Source organism: Syngnathus scovelli, chromosome 6, assembly GCF_024217435.2.
Source record: "Syngnathus scovelli strain Florida chromosome 6, RoL_Ssco_1.2, whole genome shotgun sequence".
NCBI lineage: Eukaryota > Metazoa > Chordata > Actinopteri > Syngnathiformes > Syngnathidae > Syngnathus > Syngnathus scovelli.
In genome coordinates, this window is record NC_090852.1 from 12,036,755 (window position 1) to 12,056,496 (window position 19,742).

The window sequence follows — 19,742 nt, forward strand, 5'->3', positions numbered from 1 at the left end:
AGCCAATAAAAATAAAGTACCTGGACTGCTGAAATTTTATCGGACCTGTGTGTGCTGAATTAAATGTGATGTATCATGATGTGTGAACTGCAAAGAGATTGTTTACTGACCACACTGATGTAAAATGGCTTGTGACGTTAAGTCCGTAATGCAGTTATTGACTGCGTAAGTGTAGTGACACTTTCTTGAATCGCTCTCCTGGGTTTATTTGAATCATAAAAACAGTAAGAGAGTGGGCCATTTGTGTTATTGATTCTTACATTGTGCTAAATAGCTGCAATGCAGTTGTGCTGTGTAAGCTACAACACAAGTAACTGGAGAGTCAATGAACACGGAGCCAGTAAATGAATCTGACGCAAAACCCTTACAGATTAAGATTGTAAAGATCAAGAACCTATCAAGGCACAAAAGTGCAGATGAAGTTGCATAGGGAGGAGGAAGTGAGGGAAGAGATGAGGTTATAAAATGCTGAAGATTCGGGTGAGAGCATAAGGCACTTGATCAAGATGTGGAACAGCAGTCAAAACCATTAGCCCCGTGATTATTATCATATGCTAATGAAAGCCAGAGAAGCTCATGGCTCAGTCATGATAAACGCATTAAAGAGAAAATATTGTCCTGAAAACATAGGAGAAAAATGGATTATTGCTTCACAAGTCATCTTCTAAAATGTAATGTTTGCATTGGTGAGAAGTCGGTACAGAAAATCCATTATGATTTCAAATGTATATTCAATTTAACTGCTTTGCATGAATAAAACATGTACAGTATCTATAGACGTAATGGTTATACCATAACATTTTGACCATATAATTCAACACATATAAACGCATGGTCGTTTTGGGCATGGCACACGTATGCCATTAGAAATCCATGTTCAATAAGTCAATGTCAACCATGACATACGTCACAGTTACATGTAGTTGTAATTAAGAGTTTTTGATTAATCAAAATAACATCAATTGCTCCTGATATCAGTTCATTTGAGACAATGAGGGTCACCTCTTCCCATGGGCTCATTGCCTTTGGGAGTGGCAGTTTGAACTGAGTGGTGGGCAAAGGCGCTGCCTGATGGTCTGAATTCAAACTGCAAATGTTGTGGCAATAGATGTGAGAGATCAAGGGGGTTCTGGCTAGGTATTCTTGTAAATGTAATCTCATTTATAGAAGGTATCTATTAGATTTACAATACACTGAGAAAAAAACACACACACATGCAGTCAATGCTCATGGGGTGCATCCATCAGATGAGACGGGTTTGGTGCCTTGCTCAGGAGAACCTTGAAGAAATAGAACCAAGAACGTGACAAGGATGGCTGTGGCATCAGTAGCGATGCTGATTCTGCTTCTGTCTGTCAGGGTGATGAAGGAGCTGAGCCGAAAGGGTAAGCTATCCATTTACCGCTATCACCCCATGGTCACGAGTTGTGGGTAGTGACCGTAAGAAAAAGATCAGGGACACAAGCAGCTGAAGTGAGTTCCCTCTACAGAGTGTCTGTGTTCTCCCTTAAAGAAAGGGTGTGAATCTCTGTCATACATCATCAGGAGAAGTCAGAAGAGCTGTCTCGGGCAACTGACGAGGATGACCCCCAATGCCTCCCTGGTGAGATGTTTGGGAAGAGGCCTACAGGAACACCTCTGGATTTCCCTAGAGGAGCTAGACAAAGGGCCAAGGTAGAGGGCGGTCTGGGCTTTTTCTGCTCGGTTTGCCAGCCCCCCACCCTCAACCCAAACCAGGATAAGCTTAAGAATATACTTTGTACACGCTTTAAGGTATATTTCAATTAGTTTCAGTGAAATTAACTTATTTAAGTGTGTCTTTTTTACGCGTGAAGTAAATGCTGTTTAAACCAGAGCCTGCCTGCATGTTTAATTTCATCTCTTTGTATTGGTACAATTAGTACAATTAGAATTAGAATTGGGGATCCATCTAAATTAAAATTTTGGGCCAAAACCAAAAGAGAGGAAACAGAGACCAACACAAATGACAAATTGTAATACCTTTAAAACCTAAAAAAATATTCATTGGCTGGATCATTTCTGGCACTTTTCCAACATTGTCAATATCTCTGGTTCCTTCCCAGCAATGCGCATACTTTTAACTGCCACCACCGCGGGGAAATGTTGGGCTCCATTTTCACACCGCTCACCTCCGCACAGTTCAGTAATCCATTGCCACGTGTGGCTGACCAAGGTGGACCGTGGGCGACCACAGCATCGTGATGCACCGCTACCCAGGGTCAGATCCCAGATCTCCCCCACGCTTTTTTTCCTCTCCTAAGTCTAAACTTGTGTAGAGCTTCCAAGTGCCCCGTGATATCAGAGTCAATGCTTATTCGTAGTGACTGAGACTTGGGTTTACACACTGGTTAGCTAGCCAAGTGTGCTTGCTTTAAAAGTGTTTGATCGCATCATGACAACATCCCGTTTCTGTGACAAAAGCCTTCGCCGAAAATGGTTTATGCATCCCTTAGAATCCTAATTGTCATTTAAACACAAATGTACCAATTCGGTAAGACAGCAGATGAATGCTCAGTGAACCATCGTGTAGTTATTTTGAAAATGTGCCAATATTAAAGAATTTATATTAAAAATCCTAACTATATGAATATAATATCATATCATATATTTTCATATCAATCTGATATTACACACAGTAAAACGTCTGTTGCCAGCCGCTAATGTTGCCATCACCTTTTCAGCAGCGAACGCAGTTATTTTTGCTTACATTTGTTCCTTTGTTGTTGGATTTTCTTTTTGATTCAAAGAGAAATGCAAGAATCAAACTTGGCATATTTGCACAAGCATGGTAGTGCACCCAGTTTTTGTAAGTAGTTTCTTTGTATTGTTAAAGTGTTGGCATAGCGGTGTCTGAATTCTCACTGGGGAGGAAAAAAAACCCCACTTATTCATGTTGCGCTTGAATGTCTCAGTTTGGTATAAACACAGCCGGGGGCAAACACACTCGCACACAGACAGACACTGTCACGCACTACGCTTCCATAGCTTTATTTACAACCATAGGAAGAATACACAGAGAGGCTGACCTGGCCTTGCAACTGCACTGAATCAGCAAGTGCATCAATCTCTACTCTCCTTCACCCTCCTCTCAAATCAATAGAATCGGAAGCCCTTGGTTTCATGCACATAGACAGAATAATGGCACTAGCCTGGGACTTGTGGGCTGGAGAAGCCACCATCGACTGACCCTTATCCTCATCCCAGCGCCAAACTCCTTTCTTTCTGTGTGCCTCTATGATAAATATTGTGTGTATACAGGGGCTTTTGGGGTAAGCTTGGATCCACAGCTCACTGAGAATCACAAATGTCCAACGTATGACTATAACAAAGGAAGAAGATGCTGTTGAGCCACATTCTGTGTTACTACATGGCTGGAATTTTGAAAAGTAAAATGCATCTTGTATTTTTAAACTGCGAGATCTTAGCGTTAAAAAGACAACAACATGGGGACATTGGGGACATGCAAACATGCAGGAAATAATTTTTAAGGATCATTATGGGACAGCTTCATTTTCATCCAAAAGTATCTGCAACGGAGAGAGGAACAGGACAAATGAAGAAGCTCCACTTGAGCACCTCTCTTACTTTGAATCCTGATCTTGGAGAAACCCTAAGCCAATGCTGGCAGATGGTAGTAGCTTATGCTGGCTTAGCTTTCTCTCCCCAAGAGGTGCTGGCTCAGAGAAGCTCAATGCCCTTAGACACAGATCTATGAGCTGCTTTTTACTGCTACACTCTAACCCCAAATACTTGACGTGAGGGCTACAGCTCTGCCCCGGGATCAAAGTTTGAAAGGAAACAAAATGTGCAAACAGGGCTTATTACTTCAGTCAGTCAGATGGAAAGTCCTCAGAGTAGGGCGTGAGAATCCCATGCTTTAGGGCAAAGGACAGGACTTAAGACCGATCAATTACCCACAACAGCCCCGTGGGCCCGTCAGCTAGACTGTACATATTGTACACGACACAAATTAACGATCACACAGTAGGTTACTGCAAAGTATTTCAACGATTCATTATTTGCACAAGGAAAGCATCATCTTTCACCACTTAATCAATCCATCCATTTCTATAATTCCATTCCATTTCAGGACAAGTGTCATCCTAGAATTCGATGTTTGTTTGGTAGTTACTGACATGATCTTAATTATGCCCTGTTTGGGCTAAATATTATAAAAGAATTGGCTCATCTCTGTTTAAAATCTTTTGATTCCGATTGTGTCAGAAACACAGTGCAAAGACAGCCTGTTTGGCTGAGATTGTTAGATTGCAAGCAAAAGCTTAAGTCGGATGCTATTGCTGTAATCTTCCCGTCATGGAGTTTCTTCGTGACTTGTGTTTGATTAATTTACTGCTTTGGTTTTCCATTTAGTTTGTGACACACTTTTTTTTCCTATCTTGTGTCTGCCTTCGTGCTTGTTGGCTTGTTTCTCATCAGCCGCGATCCCATCATTCCATTTTTGTATTATTTGACATGGTTTTCGATCTCCGATTGATAAAATACTTCAAAATTCCAGGAATGTTTCTAAAATGCGCCATTTACCCCCCCACCCCCCACCCCACCCCACCCCCCCACCCCACCCCACCCCCCAACCCCACCCCACCTTTTCCATGTGCACCCATGCATGATGAGAGCCTACCCTGTTAGTCTCCTTGTAAACCTCTAAAGCCTACCAGCCGAGGCAAAAACATCAGGAGCAACTGCGACCCAGACCAACAAAACAGCCTCAAAAGCAAGTAGAGCAACTTGTCCCTGGAGTGCCGGAGGCACAGTGACGCACGCATGCAGAAGCTCTAAAATAAAACATTTGAAAAAGACTGTCTTTATAATTAACTTTCTGCACATAACATGGGACTCCTGACAAACACTTTGGAAATAAACATTTTTTTTGTGGCAATTAAAAGTACACCAACAGATTGAATTATTGAACTTAGCATAGGAGTGTATGAACATTTACAAAACAACTCCAACAACAACAAAAAAGAATTCTGGGGAAATTGGGAGTGGGAAATGCTGAGGAAGCACAGTGGCTTCAAGGCACATCTATTTTAATGGATTGGAAAAAGAAGAAGATGATGAACCGTATTGCCAAGGGACTGTGAATGAATGATACACTAATCCTACAAGCTCTTTGATTGGCAGATCTCAGAATCCCCCTAACCCTGTCTACAACTATCTCACTAACACACAAATACATGTGCAAATACGTCCTAAATACTTACAGTATGCATGAAAGACCCTTGGAGTAAAGAAAATATATATCGGGGTAAAGTAGCTACTGAGGCTGCACAGAACAAAATGGCATATTTTTGCAAGGTCAAAATATTTTTGCTTGACCTTTTTGCTGGATGCATACTGTAGTTGCATCAAATGGCCCAACAGGAAAGCCAATACACAAAAAAGGTAAACGACAGTCAACTACTGGGATTGTACACGTCATCAAATAGCACATTAAACCAGATTTCCCCCTTATTGTAAGGGCAAGTAATTATAGGAAGGAAAAGAAAGCGACACCAACATTGTTCATTTTCATTGTAATACAAAGTCACAGTCAGTCACAGACTCTATGCCAGAATCTCTGGTTCATGCCCAAGTTGTTTTGTGTGTATGTGTGTGTGTGCGCACACCTTCAATCCATGCGCAGACTTCTGACACGCCTACCTCTCTGCCCACCACGGTTCTGGCTATAAATCATGGCGCACAAAGTTTATGGAGACTAGAGATCCATTTGGAAAATATAGCAGAGTTTAAATATAAAAATACCTTTCATGATTGATGCGTCATCACCAGTGAACAATGTGCACCATTGTATCAAAAAAGAACATGTTTTTGAAAGTCCAGAAAAGCAATTTAACGGGGTGCTGGATTCTGGAGTGTGGAAGAGAAAAAGGGCTCAAAGAACAGGAGAAAGCAGGGAGCATTCCTACGTGGCCACAGGGCCTTCATTTTAGGGTTGCTCCACCAGAATCCGTACCTGGCAAAGAATGCGCACAGCCAGAAAAGTACACAGCTGTGCACCACTTATGCATTCTAAACTACGAATATCTATTTCATCATATATCACAGTCTTATATTGATGGGCTTTGGTGTGATGCTGTTTTTATATCCTGTACCAATTACAAAATGTAATAAGGTCGTGGGTGAGATGGAGCCAATCCCAGCTGACTTGGGGGCAACAAGCACGATATACTCTAGACAGGATGCCGCTCAATCATAGATCATGATCAACATAGAGTATTTATTTAATGGTTCATCTCCAGATTTTAGGTCAAGTGTTTAGAAATACTGCCTGTCTCTTTTGAGGATGCAATCTCGCCCATTAACTTGATCACAGTCAGCGATACCGCTTCTCTTTGAAATCTCACTGCCTAGATGTCGGCGCAAATTCAAAATATTCCTGTCGGAATTCTGGCCTGAAGAGATGGGAGGCTCAAACCAGAGTCGAGCTGCAGTGACACTGTCAGAGAGATGTACTGTGAAAATCCCAAAAGGGGAAAATCAGAGCAAATAGGGCGACAGATAATGAAAAGATGAGAGAGTAGAAAGGTATCGCATGACCATGTGGCCGGCGCAAGGAGACGGAGACGCACTGGTAATATAAACAACGATACAGGAGAGACGCAGTCAAAACACAGAGAGAAATTTAGGCAGAGGAGGACGAGGCACTCAGATCTATTTTTGATTCCACTGACTTGGGATCAGCAAAAGGAATGTATAATTACTGTCTCATGAATAATACAAGCCGGCATCTTTTAATTAGCCATTCCAGGCTCACTGCAGAGATGGCAGCTGATGAGACAAACATGCACGTGGACATACTCTTTATTCTATAGTATATGCAGAAAAAGGAGGGACAGCCATTGATACAAGGCTACGAATTGGTGCTGTGTGTGTCAGTGTGCATGCTAAATGCGTATTCCTATGTGAATGCGACTCCAGGGAGAGAGGAGTCTTGGCGATGACTCACTGCCAGAATGAGTGAGCGCAACACCTTGAAACAAAGGACGTCTTCCTCTCCTGTGTAGGCTAACCTCCTCTCAGCTATAAGACATGAGGTGCAGATATATAAGCTGGTAGTGAATGGGAAAGCTTGCAGAGTGCTGGGTAGTACATTGCGACAATTTCTAGTTAAAAAAAAACAAAACATCACAAGGCTTTTGGTGTACATCATGCAAGCTAAATTCACCCCAAGTTACTTTTCTAATTAAAGGTGTGGAGAGTTGCTACACATTCATGATTAAACATGGCTCCCTCTGGAAGGTCCAATGAGACAGCTTCCGATTAGTATTGGAAATGATTACAAAATCGGACTCACTGCACATCAAGAGCAGGCAGGAGGCTTTATCTGAGTTGGAATGACACATCAAGACTTGTTATCTAGCAGCTCATGTCCTCGTATGTTCACAGACATAATTAGTAAGCTGATTTGTGGCTCGCAAACACAGGTTTGAGGAGGGCAGAGTATATTGGATGTAGAGGTGTGCACTAATCAATGTTAAATTAATAGATAATTATTTTTGATAGTCATTAAAAAAAAAAAAATCGTTTTAAATTGGGTAATTGCTCGGAATTTCATCTTTTCAACAATAGACTAAATCAAACCCAATCATTATTTGTCTGCTAGGGTATGTGGAGATTTGGGTGCCTTTTCTGAAAACTCTGGTGTTATAGAATATAGATGATAGCGAATGACTGCTGCTTTGCTGCAGATTCTGAGTATTTTAGTGTTTTACAATGGCTGAGATTGACTGAACTAAACCAGGCAGTGATGTTGAACGTAAGAATGGATTCCATGAACCATTTAGGAAAAGCCGCAAGAATGGATTGACAAATCTGAATTTTGCTGAGTTTACGGAGGAAAAAAAGAGCCGCTGTTGGAAATTTGAAATGTAAGTTTATAGTAAATTATGCAGCCTTAAAAAATATTAACTGATTTCTGTTGTCTTCGAGGAAAGCAGAATGATTACACTGGACAACACATTTTTTGTAATTTTAATCAACAATGCAAATAATAATAATATAAATATGCACTATAATATCTTAATATGTGTTGTAATATTTATAAATTAAGGGTTGGATTCAGTAATACCTGGATTTTTTTTCTGAAATGTTAGAGCAATAAATTAGAATGCATTGCAAAACTATAAAGGCATGTTTGATATGAATATTATAGCTCTATAATAAGAACCTGAAAATTACAGTACATATTGTTAAATCAATTCCCCTCAACAATGTGCAATATTATTTTTATCAAATTATAATACACTTCTCGTGCAGGACCCCAGTAAATAATAATGTACAGGTGTTCCGCAGTGAAATTAATTGTTCTGTGAAACTAAAATGTTTTGTTCTCCAAAGGCTTAGGAAGTACATGTTCACTGGCAGATGTCTGAGCCTAATTGTATTTGGAGCCAATATTTATCATGATAAAATATTTGTGAAAGAATACCATTTATTATTCATAAACGTAATTACATTGGGGCAACACAGAGTGGTTAGCCGAAACGCTACCAACTGAATCTGGGATCAGATCTCAATTTCAGCAAATTCTGCATGCTTTCCTTCCACATTTCAAAAACATGACTACATGCAAACTAATCTTAATCATGCATAGGTGTGAATCTACGAGTGAACCTTCCGTGTGTGCCCTGCGTTTGACTGGATTTGGCCCAACAGAATTCAGTACGAAAGAGACAAGTGCAGATGGAGGTATTTAGGATGGGAGGATGCGCCGGTAATCATCCCAGAAGTCACTGGAGGGGCTGTTGACATCTCTCTTAGGGAGTGGGTTAATTTGAGCGAGTCTTCTGGTTAAATCAATTCATCAGCAGCAGCTACCTAAATCGGCAAGCCACCACTGCATCTCAATGAGGCCACAAGAGAATTTCTCCTCACCACTTAAAGCTATAGCTCTGTTTCTTTACACTTCTCTCCCTTTTGGTTGGGACCCAGTTTCATTACCTCCACTATTGGCACTCGGTTCCTTCACATGATTTAATTCCTTTGCACATTCTTTTCTTGTCTTCAGTGAGGTCTATTCTCTCTCTTTTTTCTGGACATCCCCTTCTTTATCCATATTTCTCATAGTGGGACTTTGACTAGGATGGCCCTGCAGTTGCATCATGCAATATTACCACAACCTCAGTAAAAATGGCTCTTTTACAAAAAGTAACAATGGGCCTGATTTACTACTGGTCTACACAAACAAGCAAACAGATGTGGAAGCTGATCTAACTGGTGCACCCAGGATTACTTACATCTATCAAGCAGGCAATATAACCACATAATTCATGATTCGCAATGTGGGAGGAATATATGCAAATAGATTAATTTAGCACGAGCAATGTTATTTTACATACCTCAGATTAATTATAATGGGGGATTTTTCCGTTTTAGCTGAACAGCACTAGCAGGTGTAGTGATGCCAGTGTAGAGTGTAAAAAGAGAGGTGAGGAGGGGAACTGTTCCACTCGTCAATAAAAATATGAAATGCCAGCAACAAAAGTTGTCAGAACATATCTATTGAGCAATGCAATTGTGCAACTTCTGAATGATCTGTTTGCTAACTTGGAGCCAGTCACAAAAAGTCGTCATGCCATACCAATTGTGACAAAACTCATTTCAACTATGCATTTCCTTATCTGTAGGTAATTTCAAAGTACTACAGCAAACACCACTGACCTCTTCCAGAGCAGTTTTTCAAGGGTTTTAAATGCAATTATATGCAGGTTGGGCACATATATTCCATTCTCACATTACCTGAACAATGGATTTCTTTTCTGTCATCCGATAACACTTCCCATTCCATCAATCTGCAGTCTGAGTTAACAATTCAATTCAAGACACGCAGTCTGTTACCATAAACACACAACTTAGTGCAATGTTGCGAGGTTGACCAGACGTGCACATTGTGTGTTTGCACATGTGTTTCCCTGTCACACGTGTATTTTATGGAACAACACCCTTCCGCTGAATGTAAATGGAGTTCTCAAGAGAAGCCAGACCCTAGAATATCTGCTTTATCAGAAAAAAGGCTTACGTCATGATTGGAACACAGGGTATAAACACTCACATCACAAAGAGAAAAAAAAATAAGTCTGTGAAACAGAGCTACAAGGGCACTTCAACCAAGGGCCAATTCCACCAAGAGTCAATTTCACCTGGCCTTTTAACTGAACAAAGACTGAAGTGCGAGTGAAAGCAAGACATTGGCTGAATGGGAAAAGCAAAAAAGAGCCACCATATGTAGAAAGGATGTTGTGAGGTTACTCAACACAACCTAAAGGAGGGTAATAAAAGGGAAAGGAGAGACCGAGAGAGTGGAAAGTGACAAAAAGAGATAACATCATAGTGTCCAAATGTTCACCACATACAAGACCACTTGAGAGGGCACACTCGTAGAGACTAAAGATACACTCTACATCAGGGATGCTCAATATGTTGATCGCGGGCTACCAGTCGATCGCAAAGGTAGATCGCATGCCATAAAAAAAATAAAAAAATAGAAGTCATGCCTCATCTGACAATCTATGCCAAGGAAGGGAAATGTAGAGTAGCATTTTCAGGCTGTCATCAAAAATATGACATCGACTTCCCGCCGAAAAGCGAGCCGAGAAAGGTGAATGAACTCAAATCCCAGTTGTCCGGACAGCAGTGATTTTTCACACAACATAGTTCAAAAGCAAAAGGCGCCACCAAAAGCACCTTTCTGTGTGAGTCTCGTCATCGATAACAAGAGGTCCTTCCAAGATGGAGAGATGGTAAAAGAGGCATTCGTTGAAGCAGCTGACTCATTGTTCAGAGACTTTAAAATGAGAGAGGAATATTAACTTCATCAAAGCTCTGCAGCAGTCAAGAGGTACATTTACATGGTGCTGTGAAGCCATGCCAAAGAGTGATTCTGAGTGTTTCTCACTGCAGTTGAACAAATCTACAGACATGAGTAACACAGCCAGGCGAGATGTGAATTTTTATTCGTATGGTGTTTAGTGCTGTCATTGCAAAAGAGAAGCTATTAAAATTGCTTCCCATGAAAGAACATACGCGAGGAAAGGACATATTTCACTCGTTCACTTTAGCTCCCGCAATAGTTGGCCACATGAATGGGTTTAATGTCAAGTGTAGGCAAGACGATGCTTTCCCAGACCTTTTGAATTACCAATGCATAATCCACCAACAAGCGTTCTATGCTAAAATGTTCAACTTGAAAAAGATCATGGATGTGGCAACAAAGATGGGAAAGAAGTTTTTCCGTGTAGCTGGACATGCAGAATACAAGCAACTAAATGACGGTCAGCGACTGTTAGACTTGGCATTTTTAACCCATCTGACAAACTTGCTAAATGACCTAAATCTCCAGCTGCAAGGAAAAGACAAAACAGTGATCAATTTGATCAGCTTGGTCTTAATGCTTTCGAACGAAAGATGCAACATCTCTCCTGAAAGATACAGTGCCATGATGTGGAAAATTTTCAGAACCTGCCTTCAGAGCTGGAGATGCAAGGGAAGACCTGTGTGGAACTTGACAGTGTATGCTACACAGAGCTGATTGACAATTGTCTGTCAGAGTTTGACAAACGCTTTCAAGACTTTTCTTCACTCAAACCAGTCGCTACATTTGAGTGCTATCCTTTTCGGGAAGATGCTGAAATTGATTCACTGGCAACACTGTTTCATCTGAACTGGAGTGGAAGAGGGGGTTATGACTTTATAAACTGTTATTGAGCTTAAGTCCATAGCTCAAAGGCAGTTCTGGAACGTACTCACTGAGTAAAAGTACCCCAACATGAGGAAGTAAGCTACCTCCTTGACTGCATTATAGGTTGTATAAACTAATTATTTGAACCTTCTGCTTTCCTGCACCTCTAAATACAGAGAACTGAGTTTCTTTCAGTAAATTAAAATCTGCATTGATGCCCGAATAGAAACCATCATCATGTGTAGGAATGAACATCAGCGTTCGTCAGATAGTGTGACCATCGAATTATTTTTTCTTTTCTACAGGCACAGATGCAGGCACATACAATTTCTTCATGTTGGCAATGGTTCAAAATCACGCTGCCAACATTACGGGTTTAAGTGGACCAGCAACAACTCAAACGTCTAGTCGAAACAGTCAAATCGTGACTCTCAGTCGCGTTGTAGAGTGTCAGTGCTAATCATTAGCTTTTACTTTCTGATGCAGGCAATTAACTTGCACATGGTGAGTTGGAATTGAAAACAATCACTTCTAAAACCATGACGTGTATGTTCAGCTTGTGGGAATCTAAAGCAGGGAGGGGCAATTCATTTTGCAAGGGGGTCACATGAAAAAACTGGAACGCTTGTCAAGCACCAAGCAACATCTAATCTCAAACCTTTCTATATTATTTTTATTGTATTTGGAAGAAACATATTGGCCTTCAAAAATCCTAAATGTGTAGATATGGTATGTAATGTTATTATTAAGAAATATAACTTTCTCAAATTATACTTTGAAAATTATAACATTGATTTTGTGTACCAACTGCCGACTCATTTTAGCTGTTTCTAGGCAGGATAGGATAGATAAGTGGGTATATATTTGATCAATATTCTTGACAGGGCTGATACAGTGATAATTTTTATTTTGTAATACACCCGATATGTATATGAAACCGTAAATTTGCGTACTGTGTTATCAGGCGATCCCAGCACTTTTTGGCCCTTTTCCCTCTACCGTGCATGATATGAGAAAGTTGCAAGCATTAGAAGAACTGCTGTCATTTTGCTAGTGTCTTTAAATATAGCGAAATCTTCACTAAGTCTAGCTAACTAGCGCCCTTGTACTAGCGGCTTTCTATGTGGCTTTCTATGTTGTCATTCCGCCCTGAAAGGGTACCAATGATGGCTACGATAAAATAATTGTTATATATAGTTTTTATATATCTTGGAAATGCACATAAACCTGTCATAGGAACCTTTCAAATGCTGCAGGTCTCACTGACATGCTTATCGCATGCAATGCATCACTGGAATGGGTCCTGGTTAAAGGCAATAAATGAGACTGCCACAATGCCATGATGGATATCTGTAGGGCCATTTCGGGCTTACTACATCACTGAAACCCTCAAACCCTGGTTAATATTTTGGCGGTCATGGCAAGAGCCGCAGTTGCAGGATGTTTGCTCTGCTTTAGGAAAATCCCCTCCAAAAGTACATACTCCACTTTTGTCCAGGCATAGAGATCAACCTGCATGCATATATGGCAGCGTAGAGGATTGACAGTCTCTCAGTTCCTGATGACGATTTGAGTTCAAGTCATGGGCTCTGGTTGGAGTTGGATGACTCAGAGGGTTGGTATAGTGTTGCTCTAGTAACAAGGGAAATCTGTCTGTATGGTCACACTGTGGACACTGCAGGCCACCACACAGCTTTTTTCCATCAAATATTCGTAGCTAGCTAACAGACTAACTAGTTGAGTGGTTAACTAAATTAAGAATGGGTTTAAACGTGTGAATGGTTGCTTTGTAAGTCCCAGGTTATAATTGAAGCAAGTAGTGGTTGTAGATGCTTTCGAGTGCCACTTAAGTCCATAAAATGATAGGTCATTGCAATACCTCTTAAAGCATTAGCTTGTAATGCAAGTGTGCATGTGTACGTGCGTGTGTGCAACCTCAACTTATGACTCTGTCCTCTAAAATTTCAAATGGAAAATACTCATCCCAAAGCTTAACGCTGGAAATGTGTGTGTGTCTGTATGGGTGGGGGGGGGTTCCTGTGTGTGAAGTCCTGTCAAATGCTCACAGCCACCAACCCAAACACACACAAGCACACTCAGACTGGAACTGATGATGCAAATAGCCTTATAACTCAGGCTCAGTGTAACGATTAAGTGCAGCTAATGAGGAAGTAAAAAGGCAGAGCGAGTACCAAGACAGAACCGCCCAGAGATGTCTGAGGACTTGCAACTTTCTTAATGCATACAGTCTCACAAACAGTACATAAACACACAGCAGTAAAGGCCAAGTGGCGAAAGGGAGATTACCACTAATCTGCACGAGCATCATCTATAACCCTTAAAAGTGTAAACGAGCTGAGGGGAGGGAGAAAAACAGGCGAGTAAAGGGAATACCTGTTCGGGCCTCAGTCAGTGAGCCATTTTTTTGCAAGTTTGCCTGTCATCAGGCTTTTGTTTATATCAGAATTTTCATTTATTGAGAAATCTGCCTGAGAAACCCTCTACATTTGCTTCAGAACGACATATATGATGCTTCTAGACCAGTGGTTCTTAACCTGGGTTCGATCGAACCCCAGGGTTTCGGTGAGTCGGCTTCAGGGGTTCGGCAGAGCTGGTAGCAACTCCCGTCCGCGGATGGCCAAACACACCGGTACCCCGCCCCCCAAGAGGGGTTCGGTGAATGCACATATGAACCTGATGGGGTTCGGTACCTCCAAAAAGGTTAAGAACCACTGTTCTAGACCTACTTGCCCTTTTTATTTGCCTCCCCAACCCTTTTCTGAATCCTAGCCCCCATACTGTCTTTCTCCTCAATGTTTCCTCTTTATGCAAGTGCTAGAAAACTGCCCAGATTTTTAGTTTACTGATTAGACAAAAAGGTAAAGAGCAATGACCGATAGAGCTTGACAGCCATTGATAGTATTTGACATTGATATTTTCCAGGTATAAAACATTAACAATACACTGAAACACAAATATGGACAAATGTGCACAGATTATAGAAGATGCATTCAGAAACTGACTCGGAGCTCCCAGCACTGATAAATGATTACGTTTTGTTGGTAGGAAAGAGAAGAGGTGATACAGGGGGGAGGTTGAAGTGGAGAGGCATGATGATTGATGGACAGAGACATTTGCACAAAGAGAAGATGGAGGTGAGCAGGGACCTGCTACACAGAGGCTGCTCTTGTCGATTAGAGGTAGACGACATTGAGGCAAAAGTACCGATCACTGACCCAACCAACAACCCACTAGTAATGTCTGTGATTTCACATGAAATGCCTCACAGCCGAACCTCTGATTCTGTCAGAGTGAAACGGGGCCAGCTTTGATTATGGCTGCCCTAAAAATGGGTTTTGCTTCACACAGTGAATATTTAGGGAAGCACTGGCAGAACGTGGGCTGCTCTACCGAGCAAGAACAAAGGTTTTGGCTGAACACGTCCTTTCAGGAGCTGATTTCAGCTCGAGATTCTTGCATCAAACCTTTAATAAAACTTCTCCAAAGATGTTATGACTAAAACAGTGCAAAAGCGGGCTTAATCTAGAAAAGGCAGAAGGCGTAGAAATACATACTGGTATGAAAATGAAAAGACTGTGGCCGGTGTTTGTGCGTGGACTGGATGCATGTTTGAGTTTCAAACAAGAAATGTGTACACATGCAGGCTTTCATGTTTCTATGTTCGTGTTGGGGCATAATCCAAATGAGTGTTGTATCTCTAGAGATTAATCCAACCATAGCCTCAGACGTCACACTCTAATCCAAACTAGGGGAAGCAAGCAGCGCTGTGAAATGTCCGAGCACAACCACTCAGCGAGGATCTGTTGGTATGGTTTACACAACCATAGTTCAGGCATGGGAATGAGAAGCATGATAATAAAAAAATAACACGTATTGATTGTGTGATAATAAAGAATGTTGTTGCGTGATTTGAATTGCATCGCAAGGATAAACCTGACCACAGAGCTTGACTAATTGACCGCCTAAATGGACAAGAACAAACAGACACAGAATGTACAAGTGTAATGCTACCAACATTTCTCTGAATATCTGATTATTCCCTGCCTCTTAGCCTGTTGCGTGCTTTCCTTGCTTGTCATGTAGCGAGGTCAGCGGCTGTCACTTGTCCACCGCATACAATCACACACACACATGCACGCACAGACACAGACACACACATACAGGAACTGCTGTGAAAACTGTGGTGGCAGATCAGAATAACAAAAACTGGACTGGTTGCGAGTTGGGCTCAGGTGCATCCTTGTGAAGTGCAAAGAACACTACAAGTATACAGAACAGTCTTGGGAATGTCATTAGCACTTAACACAACGTATTGTTCAGTATGTGACGCACAATCAATTTAAATGCAAATGAACAACCATAAAAAGTCCACAGTGTAAACTTTCGCATATGACAGTGGCAGTCTCAGTGTATCTCTGATTATCTGTGAGTATACTCCAGATATTGTTAAAACTAGAATCAGGAGCCACTGCTATGTTGCGATTGATAGGTTGTTTCCCCAGGACTTACAGAAGTATACAGGCAGGTTTCAATTTAGAACTGATCTCTTTGACTGTATTCAATTGAATTCTAATTTCAATACAGAACAACAAAGAGTGAAATGTTTATCTGTCCTCAGAACATTTTAATTTTAATTGGCAGTTCAAGTGATATTTCCATATCCAATAGTGAAGGTCATGTGCATAGCTTTGCATCTGGATTGGACACAAACACACATCGTAAAAAGTGTTAATGATCCTCTTCCATCACTGTTTTACAGCCGTTATAGTTTCCAATGTTTAAGTGTCGCACTGACCTTGTCCAACTCATCTGCTCCTCTCAAAATGTGTTAAACATTCTCCCTGGCCTCTTGCCACATCCATCCAGCCGTCCATTTTCTGAACCGCTTAGCCTCAAAGGTTGTGGGTGTGCTGGGGCCTATCCCAGCTGACTTTGTGAAATAGGCGGGGAACACCCTGAACTCGTTACCAGCCAATCGCAGGGCACACAGACACTAACAGCCATTCCCACTCACAATAACTACGGGCAAATTTAGAGTGCTCAATCGGCCTACCCTGCATGTTTTGGGGATGCTTCACGGCTTTAAATTCATTGCTTTCTTTTTGGTCATGTGACTCTACTCTGACTCATTCCTAAAGTTTCATTGCCTTCTGAAAGTTACTTGTAAGGGGAGGTGTTCTCAGAAAATTAGAGAAGCTGACATTTGGACAACCTCACAGAGAAAAAAGTGCATATGAGTAGGGCAAAAAAAAAAGTCAGTCAGCATGCAAAAGAGCTTCAATAGAGCGTCCCGCAATCAGCAAGTGAATATTTTTGGACTTACTATACATTTGTTGTGCAAAAGTGCATTGAATATTTTATAATTACAGAGGTCAGAGCTCAATCATACAGGTCTCTAAAACAATTTAGGTTGATATTATGATCATACACTACTGTTTTAGTCGCAGTCTTTTCGCTCCCAAGCTAAATTTAGACTGCCATTTGCCCAATTGTACAGTGTGTGTGTGTGTGTGCGTGCGCGTGTGTGTGTGTTTGACATGGTCCATTAGTGCTGTGAGAGCTGAGCTAATTGTCAGTAATGGGTTCCTGTGATGGAGGTGGACGGAGTTCTCGGGGATGGGGCCCATGTTTGGTACCTTTCCAAAGACCACCACATGAAAGGAGATCATTAACACTACTTTTCACTGTCATATTGTCGGAGTGAGCATGAGTGTCTCTACATAGTCACTTTTACACGACAAGTATAATTCAGCATTTATTTTCAGGTTTAAATTAACAGTCACTATTCTCGTTGTCCCTTTGTATTGAAAGCAATTGTTGGTTTTTGACAAGTATTGCATACATTACATCAAATGCTGATGCTGATTTAACACAAACCGTTCGAATGTGGGATGGGATGTGTGTCAGGCTTTCTGTGGGATGGATGGGTTGACGGACGGATGGACTGAGATTGAGAATTTGCACTGCAGATGCTGTACACAGGTGTCTGGTGATTTCAGGCTGCATCCTTCCTTCACTAAAATGCTTAGTCTGTCTGGACTTAAGTACTGAATACTCCTGTCACCTTGACTCAGACCTTTATGTTCCAAAAAAAAAAAAAAAAGGATAGATGGTGGGATAGAGTCATATTCCGATCAATGAAATCATCTATAGCATACGATCGAGGGGAATAGTTAGGTATTTAAGTATCTCACAAATGTGATCATTAGTTAAAGCTGCCTTACCATATATTATATGAAAAATATACGGTCCACTGGTTCATCATTTGCAGAAATAAGCAGACCATAAAAATAGGCAAAACAAAATTCAATCTATCACAGATAAATTCATTCAAGCGCTCAGCTAAAATGCACACCAAATCAAAGCTAATTCGTGTACGTAATTGACCACGGCAATTACTTTGTAACAGGCAGTAATTGCCTTAGTTGTTATTCTTTTTATGTATTTATATAGTTTGCAATTTTAGACAGTTAAAATTATTCATATAAAGTCATGTATTATAAATAGGTCTGAAAACCTGTGGGAGCAAAATTCAGAATAGTACATCTTCAACTGTTGCTATTCTTTGCCTTCAATACAGTACGTCCCCAGAGTCTTTTCAGAATAAGTGACTGGAACTAATGTAAAATACACCAACCAGTGCTGTGCATCTCCCCCTTTCTATCCCCTTACATGCTGAATAACTCGTGCTTTGCCAAGCTGGAAATTTCCCATTAATTCTGAGCAAATAGGCACAATCCATGAAAGCTGTTCCTCCCAATGAGCATTCTATTCATCGTGTTGATTTGGGAGTGTTTTCCAAATTCAAATCGATTGAGTTGCGGATCCTACAAAGAGTGCTTTCTAATTTGACTTGAGTAAGTGGGTGACAAACAGTCCAGCCAATAATCAATAGTTGAATGGAATTAATGAAATTATGTACATCACACAGACAACCAAAAAGGTCCCTTGTCTTCCCTTAATTTTTAAAGTTAGTATGCATATTATTCATATTCAAATAAAAGACAGCATTGAGTCTGTCAATGAATACACGGTAGCCTAAAACATGTAGGGTGATTAAATGTAAGAGCTGTGTATAAAGATAGTTCTTGTTTTTTGAACTGTGCATAAAGATGTTCCCATTATCACCAGACGCTCTGTAATTCAGGGCCATCGTGAACATGAATTTGGTCATCTAAATTGCACAGGGTGTTTTGAAAGGAAAAAGTATAAAGCATTTACTATTCAGGCACCAAAGAAAGCATGATGTCGCTATGGGCATTAGAAGTTTGTCACATTTATTTCAACAATGGATTATGCCCAAATTTGGTGATTGTGACTATTATACTTTCCATTCTCTTTTGTAGGCTATCAATATATTGTTGGAAAAATACAATTAGTTCTGATTGAAAGGCACTCTTGTCAAAAATAATGTTGCCTCAGATCAATTCTCAACTTCATCTTTACTTTATATTTATTTATCTCAGTTTTCAATTTATTTTGACATAGTCAAAAACAATGACATTATGTAGGATTGCTGCCCAACTTTAGCACAATAACACAACTGTACAATAAAGCCAACAAGTTACATTTAGCTCCTCCATAGTCTCGTGGACACGGTGAAATTAAGTATCTATTTAGCACCAAATGGATCCTATCTGATGGGCTTGTGGTTATGTTTTGGCTGCTTCCCAAGACACTGAATGACCGTAGTAAATCAAAATCATATGGACGTGGTCCAAAACCCCTCAACTTTGAGCATGACCCCTAGGAATGAATTAGAAAACACCGCCTGTGGGCCTGTTGCACACAACCGTGAACAAAAACGCAAATGAATATCATGAATTTGTTATGTCAAAATAAATAAGCGAGCGCGTGAGTGACGCTGAACAAACTGTGGTGGAGATCGAATTGACCAGGCTCGATAGGGACCAAACAACACAAGAGTGGTTCACTGGGATGTTATAGGTATCCATCATACATGAGCACATCAGCACATTAATTCAATGGCTCGTTAACTGGC

At 40.8% G+C, this 19,742-nt stretch overlaps 1 protein-coding gene across 5 annotated transcripts in view; it reads right to left on the minus strand.

The window, feature by feature from the left end:
- Positions 1–19,742, minus strand: part of brsk2a (BR serine/threonine kinase 2a) — a 129,564-nt gene that overhangs the window by 57,524 nt on the left and 52,298 nt on the right. The gene's annotated exons all lie outside the window — the stretch shown is intronic.